The sequence below is a fragment of the Podarcis raffonei genome, chromosome 2 (genome assembly GCF_027172205.1).
Source record: "Podarcis raffonei isolate rPodRaf1 chromosome 2, rPodRaf1.pri, whole genome shotgun sequence".
In the NCBI taxonomy this organism is placed as follows: domain Eukaryota; kingdom Metazoa; phylum Chordata; class Lepidosauria; order Squamata; family Lacertidae; genus Podarcis; species Podarcis raffonei.
Window position 1 is genome coordinate 24565916 of NC_070603.1, and position 16396 is coordinate 24582311.

The following is a 16396-nucleotide window of genomic DNA, read 5'->3' on the forward strand; positions in this document are numbered from 1 at the left end:
CAGTTAAATGAGAAAAGGGGGTTAATAAAGCACATGTTGCGGGTGGGGTAGGGGGGGCATAGAGAAAAGAAAAGATTAGAAGGGCTGATGTTTTGGCTATGGGGCCTTCTTTTGACCATGAAGTGGGGGGGGGGGGGGGGAGAGAACAAGATTATTGTTCGCACGCACGCACACACACACACTCCTTTCCCACTACCCAAAGGACTTCATAGCCAGAATCCCACCACTAATCCAATTGTCCCTCACTAACAAGTTTTATCAACATAGTTCTGCAATTCTATGATCCCTCTCCTCCACCTCACCCAGCCAGCCATTTCTGCATTCTGACGCCTCTTCTTTCCTTATTATTATTATTTATTATCTTCTCCTCTCTCCAGAGTACATTTTCAGTTTCAGATAACAAGGTACCTATTCGTTACAGCCCCCCTCGCAACCTTTGCTTCACTGCGAGTTGTGATCCTAAACCACCCTTACATGTGCAAAGATACATAACATGGAGAATCTCTTCATGATTCTCATGACCTGAGGTGGTGGAAGGTAGACCTTTGAGGATCAACAACACCCCGGAATTGGGGGTGGGTGGGTGTCCTAATCCCACCCCCTTTCTTTCCAGACAAAGACATTCCATTCACTTTCCAGCATTAAATGGCTCAGACTTTCCGCATCCACAAGGCTTCCACGAAAACAGGGAGACGGGCGATTCAAAGTAATGGAGAAGTCTAGCGAAACATCAGTTGACACCATCTCACGTTCTATTTCTAATCTTCAGGGATGAGGGCCCACAGTTAACAGAGCCAAATCAGCAATGCCCACCCACAAGGAAGGAGGTCTTGGCAAACCTGGGGTAGTTTGCAGAAGTAGATGGGAGTTAGAGGGGGATGGACCCGAAAACGTCCCCATGATGGCTAAGCATGCTCAGTGTCCGTTAATGCCAACTTGACTGTTGGAGAGGGAGGTTACAAACTGGGGTGGAGGAGATGGAATGGAGTGTCTAGAAAATTAGAAGCAATATAAATATAAATGGGGTAGACAGATCCCTCTCATCGTCAGGATAGGGCGCTTCCTAGTTCACAGTAAGAAGCTGTTTTTAAATATCCCCAGGAAAAGATGTCAATAACTGCCCATAGAAATCAGGGGGGGGGCTTAATATTGCTGGGCTTGGACACCAGTGCATCCACACACACCCCCAACAGAGAGTTCCTGCTCTTCTAAGTTCTTATTTAGTGTGGTTATTACAAAACAACCCTGCCAATGGAATTCCAAAGTGAATTATCCCCAAGTACAGCAAGACCTACTACAGCCCTGCAGTGTAGGCAAGGCTTTATGTGATTTCTGTGCTGTTCAGAGGTATTAGGACTCTGTTTCAGGTTGGATGTTAGGCAGAAATACAGAGGGTGTTATCCATTGCTTCTATCCCCACACTGCAAGTTGAACTGAGGCAGCAGGATACAACATCCCTGCAGTGCGGTTCACTGTAATATACCCTACTGCAAGCAGGAGGGCTGTGTTGAGTAACTTACAATATCCCCATTAGCATTGCAGACTTATTTAAATTGCGCCCCCCCCGCAAGATCTCCTCTCAGCTAAATCAAGTACTTAATTGACTTGCATACACAGCTCTTTTTTTAAAAAGCTATCTTTAAGAATTGCACATGAAGTAAAAAACAGAACCACATTAGAGCAGGGAAAAGTCACATCCAGTTTAGGCTTCATTTGCAGCTAACTTTTTTTTAGATTGTATCAGGGCCAGATTTAGGTTTGAAGAGGCCCTAAGCTACTGAAGGTAATGGGGCCCTTTATATGTCCAGCTGTCCTTTGTCAACAACAAATTGTCACTGCTTTTTGTGTTGAATATATGCCAGTGATATTTTAGGGAGCAGGCTAGCCCATTACTTACATCATAGGAGCCTACACAACACAACACAAACCACTGTTGCTGTATGTAGGATTTTATTATATTTTATCTTATATTTTGGAAATGCACATCCAGGTTTTCTTTCCTTTAATTTTTTTGGGGCCCCCAAGAGAGTGGAGCCCTAAACTATAGCTTGTTTAGCTTATACGTAAATCCGGCACTGGATTGTATCCATCAGTTTTAGGGGAACTGATAAAATACAAAACGTTGCTTCCAAGGATGGCCAAACTTGACCCTCCAGCTGTTTTGGGACTACAACTCCCATCATCCCTAGCTAACAGGACCAGTGGTCAGGAATGATGGGAATTGTAGTCCCAAAACAACTGGAGGGCCAAGTTTGGCCATGCCTGTCTGATAAAGGTTAAAAACTAAGTAAAAAATGCTACATGCTGTGATGATTGTGTGATGCTGGAATCCCTCCCAAAACTAAGAGTCTTGTGCCACCTAAAAAACTAACAATTTCTTATGGCATCAGTTTACATGGATCACAGTTCGCTTTATCAGATGCCAATGAGTTGGGTAGGTATGTATGTAAGGGAGGGACACCAGGGGGAATGAAATGCAAAAAAGGATAGGCAGTGACAATTAGAGAGACAATTATGTGACCAATTAACAAGGCAGCGCTGGTGAAAACTGCAAACGCCCTACAACTTCTACCCAGAACACACCACAAAATTCATTGTACATACAGCCCAAGCACAAACGAAGATGCAACCACATCTGTTCAGACTAATTGGGCAAGAGGCCAGCAACTTAAGGATTCACAGCAAACATTGGTAATCGACGCATTTAGTATGATGAAAATCGGCTCATCTCGATTCAAGCAACAGATAACAGAACCGAATTGCCTAATAAATTGCAATTTAGGGTTTCACAATGGAGTTTCTCTTTGATGTCCCTTTGTTTGAAAGAAGTGCAACTCAAGGTCAGTAGCAGAGAGTTCTGGTAGACTGAAATAAGTTTCTGGACTTTGCCATAGTTGATATCAGCTTTGTGTCGATTTATTCATCTTGCATCGATTGATCTGCTGGCCATGTGTTAAATGCTGGCAGCCGATGACACACAGCACTTTGGAAGACGAGCAATGAATTAACTGTGACAGTACGTCTGGCATTGCTAGGTTCTGCAGTAGTGTTGCTACTGCTTGGATATGGGGACAAAGCTGGCCTCTTGACTTGTGTCTGTGCTTTTTGCTGCTGATTTAAGTCGGAGGAATGGTCTGTAAGCAAGTACCGGCCTGCCACCCCAAGGCCTGCGAAAGGGCACTGTCATTATCCAGGACTGGGTGTAGATAAATGACGCCTCTTTCGCCCTTGCAGCTTGGAGCAGCCCAAATGGGCCCACCTCTCTGACTTTCTCAATTCCCTCTTCAAAACGAAAAATGCCCTTATTGGGAATGATGGTTCTCAGAGTCTCCTGAAGGACAGCATTGGATGTCAGAGTAGCATCTCCTCCTGGAAAAATGTGGGCATTTGCTTCTCCTGGAGTGTCCTGCCAGGGCCAGCTCAACCAAGAGGCAAGCTGAGGCAAACGCCTCAGGCAGCAGGATTCACCGGGGAGAAGATCCCTAATGTTGATCTTTCTTTTCCGCCTTGTTACTGATATAGAGCTTACCTCAGCCCTTCTTCTTTGGTGAAGAGGGGGGTGCCATTTTGGGGTCCTCCTCAGGTGCCAAAAAGGGCCCTATTGTGAAATGGTGGCCTGGGGAGAGGGGTGTGTTGTGAGGAGAATTTTGAGGGCCAGGTAGAGGGGTTTTAAGAGCCCATTTGGCCCCCGGGCCTGAGGTTCCTCGCCCCTGTGTTATAAGCCTAACGTAGGATATTTTTCCTCACTCACTCTCTTGGCACTTTCTTTTAAATACAAAAAAGAACAGAGGAGGGAAAATGTCAGGCCTCACACCGAAAAGGTGTGTCGTGAGGGACTGCTGCTAAGGCCGAATAAAAGTAGGCCGCTAGTGTGTAATGGGGAAAACCTTGCCTCAGAGAAAACACATTAATCTCCATTTACCTGTAATTCCCAGCAGCTGTCCTTCTCAGCCAGCCACTGGCTTTTGAAATGGGAGCAATTTGGCGCTGACCTTCAGGGAAGTGTTAGCCGTGCACCATGTTGAAAGACGAGGAAGGGAAGTAGAATTAGAAAACTGGGCTGTTTGGGAGGCCTCAGCCCTCAAATAGTTTTTTTATCCCCCATGTTCTTCCAGTAAAGGACCAACAGAGATTCTGCCGCTTTGCTTACCTTGGGACATGCCAGGTAATCTCCTCAAAGTCACTCATAATCTTGAGCAATATTCAGCTGCTAGAGGGCTAGACCTTGAGATAGAAACCCTTTTTAAAGAAAGGTGTTAGAATAATGGTTGGGAAGCTGAATGCTGTGTTTGTTCACGGGGTAGGCAAGTGAGGGGGGAAGTTGTAAATGAAATTCACCCCTGAAAGTGTGTGTGTGTGTGTGTGTGTGTGTGTGTGTGTGAGAGAGAGAGAGAGAGAGAGAGAGAGAGAGAGAGAGAGAGAGAGAGAGATCAAAGTTTTGCAGCTGATCTCATAAGGCTCAGCTTCCTGGGAAAAAGGGGATTGCTAATACTATGGCAGCTTTGTGACATGGGAAGTTTTGCTCTTGTGGTTGGAAATATTGTCAGGGTATAGAAGGGGAAGACACACCAGATGTTGTCCCACCAAGACAAAGAAAATAACGGAGAATCAAAAGTGAGAGCAGGGGCTGAAAGGAGGGATTGGGGGGGGGTGTTTGTCTGCACACATGTGTGAGCACATGAACAGGGTATATTGGCTGTGACCTGGTGAGAGGCGGCCTGCGATTGCTACCACTGAATGCAGCAGTTCCTGTCAGTGAAACTGAAACAAGCAAAACCCAGAAGCGTCTTCACATCTAGGTTGGTAATGCTTGTGGAAAACACAGTTTAGAAGCTTCCTGGGTATTGAGCATTTTGTTTCTGCATTTGGCTCTTCAGAAATGTAGGGCCATGTTTACGGCAAGGGAATGTGTGCACAGAGATTTTCCTGCCTTCCCCTGCCCATCCTATTGGGTGTGCTCAATCCACTCATCATATTGCTACAAGCCTTATGATCCTCTTCTGAACTAATGGGATCATAGGAAGGCAGAGCATCTTATACAGGGAAAACCCACAACCTCCCAGGCTTTCCTCCCAAGTACACACTAGGACCTCAAGACATTCCTATGTAGGAATGCCCTTTGATTAATTTTCTATATAGCAAATAATCTTGCTTTATAGTGAATTCTCCTAGGACATGACATGTGATGTGGTTTGTGTGTGGGTATAGTGATGGGTAGCCTGGAAGACATGGGGGTTGATTATGTTTGCATAGGCTACTAAACTCAGAACAGATTACTCCTAGTGCTTTATCATGCTGACCTTGCAATTGATCATTAACACATTAGGGCACTTCCATTTGTGAGCAACCCTCAAGGCCATTTATGTTAATGTCCAAATGTCTGATTGTTGTTGCTGTGAAAGATAAAGAAACAGAGGCATTTGTAATGCAAATGAACATTCTGACCAAAACAGATACTACCTTCAAATTACAGTGGTACCTCGGGTTAAGTACTTAATTCGTTCCAGAGGTCCGTACTTAACCTGAAACTGTTCTTAACCTGAAGCACCACTTTAGCTAATGGGCCCTCCTGCTGCTGCCGTGCCGCTGGAGCACAATTTCTGTTCTCATCCTGAAGCAAAGTTCTGAAGCACTATTTCTGGGTTAGCGGAGTCTGTAACCTAAAGCGTATGTAACCTGAAGTGTATGTAACCCGAGGTACCACTGTACAAACCTGGCTGAAGCAAGGAGCCTTAAACCAAATAAAAAAAAAATTTACGAAATGAGAAATAAAAAAATGCTCTCCCTCTACCTACTCCATTGAGCATAGTGATAACCTTCCTAATTATAGAATCCTAGACCTGGAAGAGGGTCTTGTGGACCTCCCAGTTCAGCCCTTGCTTGATGCAGGAAATCCAGAGTGAGAGTTTCAAGACAGTTTGAAACCACCCCACCCAGGCAGCACTTGCCACTCCCAGCAATTTATCACCTTACAGACCCAGGGATTTTGCTGGCATCATTGCTCATCCTGCTATATTCTCTTCTCTACATCCTGATTTAAGCAAACATTCCTAAAAGACAGTCCCATGGAAGGATTCCTTTCAGGCTGTGCAGATATCTGGCCATGGTGCATTTTTAAAAAAAATAAAAATATTTCTGTTTGTTCTTTTGCTCTGGATTATGCAGGTCACTTTGTACCGGGCAGATACATAGAAAACCCTACCACGGGCTAACGAAGGGGACACGGTGACCTCCTAAAAATCTATTGCAGACATGCCGTTTTCTGATAAGCAAGCACAGGGGGGCAGCTCTCCGCACACAGCAGAAAGAGTCAAAAGACTGGGCTCCTGGAACACTTCAAACCGCAAGCAGGGCAACAGCATTTTTGAATGCTCCCCACTCCCCCAGAGGTTTAAAGACAAAACAAACTCCTTTCGAGGCAAAAACAAGAATAGCAGGGAGAAATTCTAGACAACCCTGTCTCTGTAGTCCTTGGGAAAGCAAAAAGCAAAACACATTCAGGGGTGGTTTAATGCTCCATTTTATTTATTTATTGGCTTACTGCTGGACAATAAACAAAGTATCCAGGCAGCGAACACATCCACGAAGCGGCATAGAAACACCTAGTCAACATCTGGACAGTGATAACGCAGTTACCGATGGCTGAGCGATACACCAGAAAAGACTTGTGCAAACAGGAGCGTTATGAAGCAGGCAACCAAAGCAAAGCATGGATGGTGGTTGCTTAATAATAATAGGCAAAGATTGCCACAGTCCAGGTGCAAGAGCACTAAATGCTTTGTAGAAGCAAGGCAGGCGCCAGGTAGCATCCTTAATAGAGCCCCTCTGGCTGTACATAAAAATTGGACAGGTAGATATGGGGCAAGATGGTCCTTCATGTCAACTGTTCTCAAGGCTTTAATATACTGATAGTAAGACTGTGAATTTGGACCATATAAGCAGCCAGTGCAGTTCTTTCAGCAGAAGTTTTTTATGCTGTTGGTGGAAAGCCCCCACTGGCAACTGGGCTGCTGTGTAAGGGAAGCTCCACGTTGCACTGATTTTGAGGTTCCCAATGTGCAGCACCTAAGCGATCCTAATTCTTTCAAAAGTGTATAGGAAGAGTTCCCAGCTTCCAAGACCACAGGAGCCTCTAGTGTTAGAGATGGATCCACCCCAGACGGCAAACTTGCTCCCTCAGAGGGCGGTGTGTGTGACTCCATCCAGAACTGCCTGTCTCACAGATCCACTCGCCTCCCACAGCACCTTTATCTTGTTGCGATTCAGAGGACAGTTTATTGGTCCCTGTCCAGCCCAACGCTTACATCCAGGCACTGGTTCCAGGTCTTGCACATCCTTCCCTGATTCAGATGAAATAGAGGAGGAGAACTCGGTGTCATCAGCATTCTGATAGCATCCCGCCCCAAAATGTATGACATTCCCATTGGCTTCATTTCATATGGATTTTTTAAAAAAGCATTGGTGAAAAAATGGTTTTGTGTGTGGTACACCATAGCATAAAGCCCAGGAAGCTTCAGGTTGGAAAAATTGTATTTGAGGCCAGGTTGTTTATAAGTAAACAATTTATTAATTGAAATAATAAGAACGAGCTGTTACTAAAAACAGGCCTCAGCACAGAACCTATGTCTCTGCTTCTAGCCATGTGACTTAGTTACATACCCTCCAATATTTCTCCAATTAAAATAGGGATGTCCTATTTAATAATAATAATAATAATAATAATAATAATAATAAAAATAATGGAGGATGATGATGATGATGATTTGTATCTGACCCATCTGACTGGGTTGCCAAGGCCACTCTGGGTGGTTTCCAACATATATAAAAAGGTAATATGACATCAAACATTAAAAACTTCCCAATACAGGGCTGCCTTAAGATGTATTCTAAATATTGTAGAGTTATTTATCTCTTTGGCTCGGGGGTCACATAACTCCATACCCTCCAATACTTCTCCAATGAAAATAGGGACGTCCTAAGGAAAAGTGGGACATTCTGGGATTTCTGGGGCTGTCCCAGGAAAATAGGGACACTTGGAGGCTCTCTAGTTTCCTCCTGCTCAAGGAAACTGTTTATTATAGAGCAGGTTTCTTTATAGTGTTTTTGAGGTTACCAGCATGAGTTTGACCAAACTGCGGGAGGCAGTGGAGGACAGAGGTGCCTGGCGTTCTCTGGTCCATGGGGTCACGAAGAGTCGGACACGACTAAACGACTAAACAACAACAAAAGATATATATATATATATATCACTAGGAACAGGTAGGGACGCGGGTGGTGGTGTGGGTAAAACCTCAGCGCCTAGGACTTGCCGATCGCATGGTCGGCGGTTCGAATCCCTGCTGCGGGGTGCGCTCCTGCTGCTCGGTCCCAGCGCCTGCCAACCTAGCAGTTCGAAAGCATCCCTGGGTGCAAGTAGATAAATAGGGACCGCTTACTAGCGGGAAGGTAAACGGCGTTTCCGTGTGCGGCTCTGGCTCGCCAGAGTAGCTTCGTCACGCTGGCCACGTGACCCGGAAGTGTCTGCGGACAGCGCTGGCTCCCGGCCTCTAGAGTGAGATGAGCGCACAACCCTAGAGTCTGTCAAGACTGGCCCGTACGGGCAGGGGTACCTTTATCTTTAGGAACAGGTATGTCCCCACTGTGGAAGGACGTGTGGATCCAGAATTGGCCTCCACAGTCACTTATGGACTCACTGTTAAGACCGTGTTCGTGGAAGACAATCTTACTTGGCTACCAGTGATCACCAAAGAAAGAAAGAAAAGACTTTCACTTTGTTCTGTTGAATCCGGCCAGAGCAAGAAAGGCAAAACAACCTCTCTCGCTTTACTTCCTGCAGGGCTAGGAGTGGCATGCCAGGTGTTTTGTTCAACACAGAACTGAGGGAAGGTAAATTAATGGGCGCCTCTTTATTTTTGTGCTGCCAGGGATGGATACAGCTGAGCCGAGTCATGCGTGCTGTCAGAACTGGCCCTTTGCTGCTTCGAGGATCTTCGGTGCAAGGCTTTTTAACAGGTACACCCCAGGGGCTGTATTGGATTGTGTGGCTGTATGGGGAGGGAACTACAGCCGTTTTCCCTAAGCCATCTCAATCTCAGGAATAGGTTGCTCATTCCAACATCAGGTGTGCGTGCTCAAGATTACTTGTTCATTGCGATTAGAAGCTTCCACCATGGAAAACGCTGTCAAGAAGTCTGTGTGGTGAGTGGGTTTCTTACCCTTTCAGTGCTTGCCTATGGATGAAATGGAAATTCCGTGCTGTGCTACTGACTTTTTTAAACAATATATTGCTTATTGCATGTTGCTGCCCTTGTTTTGCCCCTTCTCCAGATTGTTCAGAGGAGTGTACGTACACAGTTCCCTCTGAATCTCCCCTCCCCTTTATCCTCACAACCAGGGGTGCCAACTTGAATAAAATATTGCGAGGGGGGCAGGTAAGCTCCGCCCCACATAATTGATCACATGATGCCACACACAATTTGAATGGCAATGCCCATGAACTTTGGGGAGGGGCCTCAAATATTTTATTGAGGGCGTGAAGGGACCTTGGCTCCTAGGAGTTGGCTCCTGTGCTCACAGAGATTGAGCAGGGCCACCCTAAGACATCTGAATTAGTGCAAGAGCACCAAGGTTGCCCTAAGGGACGCGGGTGACGCTGTGCGTTAAACCACAGAGCCTAGGACTTGCTGATCAGAAGGTCAGCGGTTTGAATCCCCGTGACGGGGTGAGCTCCCGTTGCTCGGTCCCTGCTCCTGCCAACCTAGCAGTTCGAAAGCACGTCAAAGTGCAAGTAGATAAATAGGTACCGCTCCGGCGGGAAGGTAAACGGTGTTTCCGTGCACTGCTCTGGTTCACCAGAAGCGGCTTAGACATGCTGGCCACATGACCCGGAAGCTGTATGCCGGCTCCCTGGGCCAATAAAGCGAGATGAGCGTCGCAACCCCAGAGTCGGCCACGACTGGACCTAACGGTCAGGGGTCCCTTTACCTTTTACCAAGGTTGCCAGCACAGCTTGTGCTTTAAGCCTACCTTTCTGTTGCAAAGCCATCTGTTTCCCAGTAGAGCTGAAAGTACTGGGGTTTATTGCTGAGCTGCCCCCCTTTTTTTTGCTCAATGCAAGCGGAGAATCCATCTTGCTTTCCACCCGCCTTTTTTTTTTTTAAACAGTGTTATGGACCATGTCAGACATCAAAGCCCTGATTAAGCCAATGCTTTAATTGTATCTTTGTGCTTCATTACTTCATCCCCCCCACCTTTGATGAAGGACTCTCCTCTTTGCTGGTCCTCGCCCAAATTATCACCCCTCTGGTTTAGTTTTTAGTGCTGAGTGCTTTCTCCAGTACGCAAACCCCCCCCCCCCCCATTTTTGAAGAGATCATATCTGCCCAGAACAATGTACCCACTTCTTCCCTTCTTCCCCCCACCCCCAACTCCAAAAGAAGCTCAGCCAGTGTGGCTAAAGGCACATTCACACCTATTTTCTGTTGCCTTGGCTCTCCTATTCTTATGAAGCTCACATTGATTATTGCCTTTAAATTCCTCAGTCGGGTCATAGATAAAAGGATAACCACTTCAAAGGGAAGTGTTAAGAGTTTAACCCCCGAGCTAAAAAGAGTGGACAACAAGGTAATTGAGGGTAATAACTGATCACAGACCAGCTTTTCAAAGGCACATGTGAATCCCTACTTTCAGATGGCTTTAATTTTATTAACATTTGTAGCAGCTCCTTGGCTTCTTGATGCTTGCTCTCAGAGTCATTACAAACTTCAAAGCTGGAGAAGGTAACACTCTTAAATGGGGAACCTGACACCAGGATGGAGATAGATAGATAGATATCAAATCCAAGTCCACAACCTGTATCCTAAAATAATCCCAGAAGAGGTTTTTTCTTTCTTTCTTGTCATTTGTATAGATTTCTGGCCACTTCCTCCCAGCACTGCTGTATTTCTGCCTGTGGTGCAGCTGTTAAACTCAGAAGAGCCTTAGAAGGGAAAGCTAGCAACTCTGTGACCAGAAGAGGTTAGAAGCAAAACCCTGCTTGGGCAGAGTTTTATTTTATTTATCAAGTTTAATACATGTCTATATGGTCCTTCAATTTAAAATTCCGAGGGACTTTGCAATAACTAATTAAAGCACGATAAGGCAGTGCTGCAAACAATAAAAAGTTCTGTTGTTTTTTAAGGGGGTGATATAAGAGGTTTTAAAGCCTGTTCGAAAACTTTGAACAAATCATTTGCCAAAACCTTAAGGCACTAAAAAACATGAGCCTAGTTGCCAGGGGGAAGAGTTCCACAAACGAAGTGCCCTCTCTCCCATAACCTGACTGCAGGTGGAACCCTTAAAACACACAGGAATTGACCCACATACCGTATGTGGCTGCATTAAGATATCCTGAGGTTTTTATGTCTAAAGCCTTTTTCAGATGACACCCCCCAGAAAGAAAGAAAAAACCCATCTCCGCCCAATGCTTCTATGCCCATTCTCCATGTCCTCCCAGCAAACATGCATTCAGAAATAGCGTGAAACACACATATCTGTATGTGTGCAAACCCACTTTCATTCTTCCGTCAAATTTGCAGCCACCAACTGAGTGAGGTCAGCGGATGTATGAGCAATGGGGGCATGACTGCTGTCCCACCATCCTGTATTCAGGCAACGCTTTTGAGTCATGAGGTTTATCAAACCACAGTGAGCCCTGCCAGACATACACATAGTAGTTGGAATGGGTTTGGTGAGACCCAAGTTGCACAGGCTCGACTCAAGACATCAGCCAATGCCAGCCAAAACAAAATGCCACTCATCGGCCATGTATATTTGCGTCCTTGTTTTGTGATATAAGCTTTGCTCGTTGTTATTGGCAGCTGCTTTATGTTGGTTTTGGGGGGGTGTTTTTTTGGAGATTGTTTCAATCATTGCTACAGCTTGTTGTTGTTGTAAACCCACACTCGAATCAAAAAAAGTGATGAAGGTGGGATATAAATCTAAGTGAGAAATAATAGAGAAACTATCAATGGTTACACCATGCAAAAATTGTATAGAATTGTTCCCTTCTAACTTCGCAATTTTTTCTTTACATTTTTTTTTAAATGGTAAATATTTTTTATTTCATTTTTTTAATGCGTATAAAACAGAGGGAACTGTTATAATGACAGATGGAAAGCGAATGGTGGAAAGCGAAACTGTAAAAAGGCTTTGCAGAATGAGTGTGTTTGCACAGGATTTCGAACCACAGAGCCCCCAAGTAAAGGAAATCAGGGTTGTCTGAAAGCCCAGTCTAGTTCCAGATTTGCCAGGTTGTCTTGAAAACGATGGTTCCCCTGTTTACGTAATAAAGGAGTGTCAAATCTTAAAAAGAGAATAGAAAGAACCATAGAATTATAGAGTTGGAAGGGATTCTGCGGGTCATTTAGTCCAAACCCCCTGCAATTTAGGAATCTCAACCAAAGCATCTATGACAGATGTCCATCCAATGTCTGCTTAAAAACCTCCAAGGAAGGAAAGGCTACAACCTCCCTTGGCAGGCTGTTCAACTGTCAAACAGCAGCCATACAGTTCGTACTGTCAGAACAAGCCTTCTGGATTTATTTAGCTACCTTGGATTCCAAAAGCAGAAGGGTTGGAGATGCCAAGTATCTGAGAAGTCACACTACATAACTAATGGGCTGTGTTTCATTTAGTGGGTTACAGGTTGTGTAGTCCTGAGCAAACAGTTATCAGAGTTGGTGGGAACCCAAGGATAAGAGCGGTCTCGGTTCAATTTCCCCACTTCTGGATTCTTTTCCTGAGCGCCTGGCATCCATCTTGCCTTTATTATTACATACCAAAATATTTTTGCTCCTCACTTGCATGGTTCTTTCCCGAAAAACCTCCCTCGATAACTATTTCAAAAGGGAGATTTAATAATTTATGCTGGCACTTTTGTTTCAACTTTCCCCCCGTTCAGCAAATGCATGGAAATTTCAAGAAACGGTGGATCAATGTATTCCCTAGGCACAGGCAAACCAAAAAAGAAAAGAAAAGAAGGGAATATGTTAATGTTAAGAGCTGTTGTTATTATTTTTGTGCTGCACTGGTTTCCATTTCTAGGCCCAAACCATGGTGCTGGTTCTAACCTTTACAAATCTGTCTTGGGACTCTTGACACCTTAAGCGTCACTTTTTCCTGCACAAACCTGGCTGGCTACTGAGATGCTTTTTGGAAGTCCTCAGGTTGCCTGCCTTTTAAAGCGCAGGAAAGGGGAATGCCCAGATATTGTTACACTACAACTCCCATCATGCTTGACCATTGGCCTTGCTGGCAGGAGCTGAGGGCAGCTGACCTCCCTATATCAAGTACAGTGGTACCTCGGGTTACATACACTTCAGGTTACATACGCTTCAGGTTGCAGACTCCGCTAACCCAGAAATAGTACCTCGGGTTAAGAACTTTGCTTCAGGATGAGAACAGAAATCGTGCTTCGGTGGTGCAGCAGCAGCAGCAGGAGGCCCTATTGGCTAAAGTGGTGCTTCATATTAAGAACAGTTTCAGGTTAAGAACAGACCTCCAGAACGAATTAAGTACTTAACCTGAGGTACCACTGTAAATAAATTAAAAAACTTAACTTAACGGACCAATCGAGTCACAGGTAGCTCAGTTCTGCCCCCCCCCAAGTCCTACCCCTTTCCATAAATCTTGGCTATGCCCATAGCTGAGGGATATTGGAATGTAACAAAATTTGGTGGATGACAGATCCCCCATCCCTGTTTTAGAGCTAAGACTGGTATGAGTGACCCATGATGGGGCCTATTCAAACACACACACACACCCTTCATACCCTCCAACATTTCTCCAATGAAAACTAGGATGTCAGATACAACAACAACAACTTTATTATTTATAAACACACAGACACACACACACACACACACACACACATTTGCGTGGTTGCCCCAGCCACTCTGGGTGGCTTCCAGTATATATAACATATTAAAACATTAAGCATTTTAAAAACTTCCCTTTTACAGGGCTGCTTTCAGATGTCTTGTGAAGGTTGTGTAGTTCCTTATCATCTTGGCTCAGGGGGTCACATAATTCCATATCCTCCAACATTTCTCTGATGAAAATAGGGACGTCCCAAGGAAACGCAGGAGATTCTGGGATCAAATCAGAAACCGGGATGGCTTCTGTAAATTTGGGGCTGTCCCTAGAAAATAGGGACACTTGGAGGGGCTGCACACTGGCCTACCAAATTTGAAATACCTTTAATTGGGCTCAGAAGAAGGTAACATAGAACAAAGGAAGGATTTCAATAGGCGAAGCCCTTTTCACTTTTGCATGACAAGCTGCGCTGGTCCAAACTCCTTCCGTACAACTCTTAAAGGGAAAGCAGGTCCACAATCCGTTTGTGCCTTGAAGGGAGGGTTGTGTGGGCACACTGCCTTTCAACTGCTCTTTGAGTATTATTACATTTTCCAAGAAGAGGCCAGAAAGGAAACAAAGGTTTTCCATTCCTTTACTCCCAGGTGACGTTTGTAGGGTCTCCATGTGCATTTACCCCTGTGAGATGGATACATGCTCTATCCCTACTCTGGGAAAATGCACATCTCTTCTTTCACACCTGTCCTGGAACTGCATGGGAAGAAGGTGAGTGAGCTACTCAAATACACTCTGAATAATATTCAAAGTGGTCTCTCTTATGTTTATGAATCAGTGGCTACTTTCTCATGAATAAGGGACTCTGCAGTCTCACATCTTTTTGACTGAATCCAAGGTCCACAGGAGGTTCATTAACCTGTGACGCCGAAATTCAGGATCTTCCCCCCCTCAAAAAAAAAAAAACCTGATGCCAAAGTTTTGTGATAATTTTGTGCTGCAAATGCCACATTTTGTGTCACCACCACCCCTAACTGAGCAATTGACAAAACAAATTGGGGTCACAAGTTAATGCCAAAAATCCAAACTTGTCTGATTGACTCCAAACCGGTGCCAACGTTTTCTGCTAGTTTTGTGGCGTTTTGCACCATGGGCTAAGGCTGAGCACTCTTATTCACAATAGGGAGAGAGCCCCAACCCACAAAACCCACCTCCCATCCCTGAGGACATAAAAAAAATCCACGCTCAAGCATGTGGCTTGTTTGTTACTTGCAGAAAGTAACAGGGTCTGTCCAATCAGAATCTGAATAACAATAGCAACAACAATGGGTGGATGAGAGTAATTGAGTGTTTGAGGCCATACAAAGCTGGGAAAAATGAGATTCAAAAGGGTGTATTACTAATGTGTTTATGCGTGTGTCCTCTGGCTTTACCAGGCAAGTTCCAGTAATATTAATGAGAGCTAGGCACGCAACTCCCTTGAATAGTGGAGGAAAAAAGAATACTCTATTGTCTTAATCCTGCATGAAAGCTTTCTCCTGCATATGTCATGAGAGAAGTGTTGGTGTCCTACAGTGGAGGAGACCAAAGGTCCCATTCTCATGTCACCGCTGCGCATACCACTGCTATTGTAGAAATTAGATGAGCTGACTGTGACATTATATGGTTTTCTCATTCAAACGCTTTTGTGTGAAAAGTGGGGGCTCCGGGAGAGGGGCAGGCAGGAAACGGCATAGCAAGTAGCTACACCTGGATCCATGGTACATAGAAAGCCAGTTTTGAAATAGCAGCGCAACATAATGAACACAATACCGCCCACCCCAAAATAAAGCCACCTTCTTTGGTCACAGGTACTGAAGACTTAGAAAAAGAAAAAATAGTTACATTTGGTTCAAACCCCAGCTTGCAAGTTGAGGTCATCTCACAGCCAAACAGCCCTTTTGTATAGCTGACAATAGGCTCATTAAAAGCACACCCAAAATGTGAACGTAATTGCTTATTACTCCAGACATGGCTAAAGACATTAGCACAAATTCCGCAGATTTATAATGTCCCATTGTCTTTTCATTACCCATGCATGCAGATGACATGAGAGTCCAACAGACCACAGGCACATTCCAGGCTATAAAGTACACAGTATTGTTACAGACTGAAGAATAGGTTATTCAAAAAATAAATATTTGGGAATACACACACACACACATGCCTGTGCAACTTTGTGTCTGCCTTGTGCTGTGGAAGATTTATGCTGCAATATACATATTTCTGATCTTGGGAAATGCAGGAAATCGAGGTGGCAAAATGGCAAAATGAAGAGAGTTTCTGATACAAATGCAGCTTTTGGTGCAAGCTCAGAAATCAGGATGCATTCAATTCAGCCAATGCAACTTTTGCAGGCAGATCACACCCACAACCTTTCGGACATCCTTCCCAGGGCCCTGTGGCAATGGTGGGCGGGGCTAAGACAAAACTGGACGGAGCAATGTATGCAACTCTTGCTTTGTACAGTAGGGTAGTTTCTATGCATGCCCCCTCTCTGTGTCTCTTC

At 44.8% G+C, this 16396-nt stretch overlaps 1 protein-coding gene and 1 long non-coding RNA gene across 2 annotated transcripts in view; one reads left to right on the forward strand and one right to left on the reverse strand.

Annotated features, from left to right (window-relative positions):
* LOC128407250 (uncharacterized) overlaps positions 1–4030 on the reverse strand; it is a 70715-nt gene extending 66685 nt beyond the window's left edge. Inside the window, exon 1 of the long non-coding RNA XR_008328746.1 lies at positions 3923–4030. This is a non-coding gene — a long non-coding RNA (uncharacterized LOC128407250). The remainder of the gene's footprint in view (positions 1–3922) is intronic.
* Positions 4031–4064: 34 nt separating this feature from the next.
* Positions 4065–16396, forward strand: part of AXIN2 (axin 2) — an 80333-nt gene continuing 68001 nt past the window's right edge. Inside the window, exons 1-2 of the mRNA XM_053375367.1 lie at positions 4065–4165; positions 8925–9012. The gene's annotated coding sequence lies outside the window, so the exon portion shown is untranslated. The remainder of the gene's footprint in view (positions 4166–8924; positions 9013–16396) is intronic.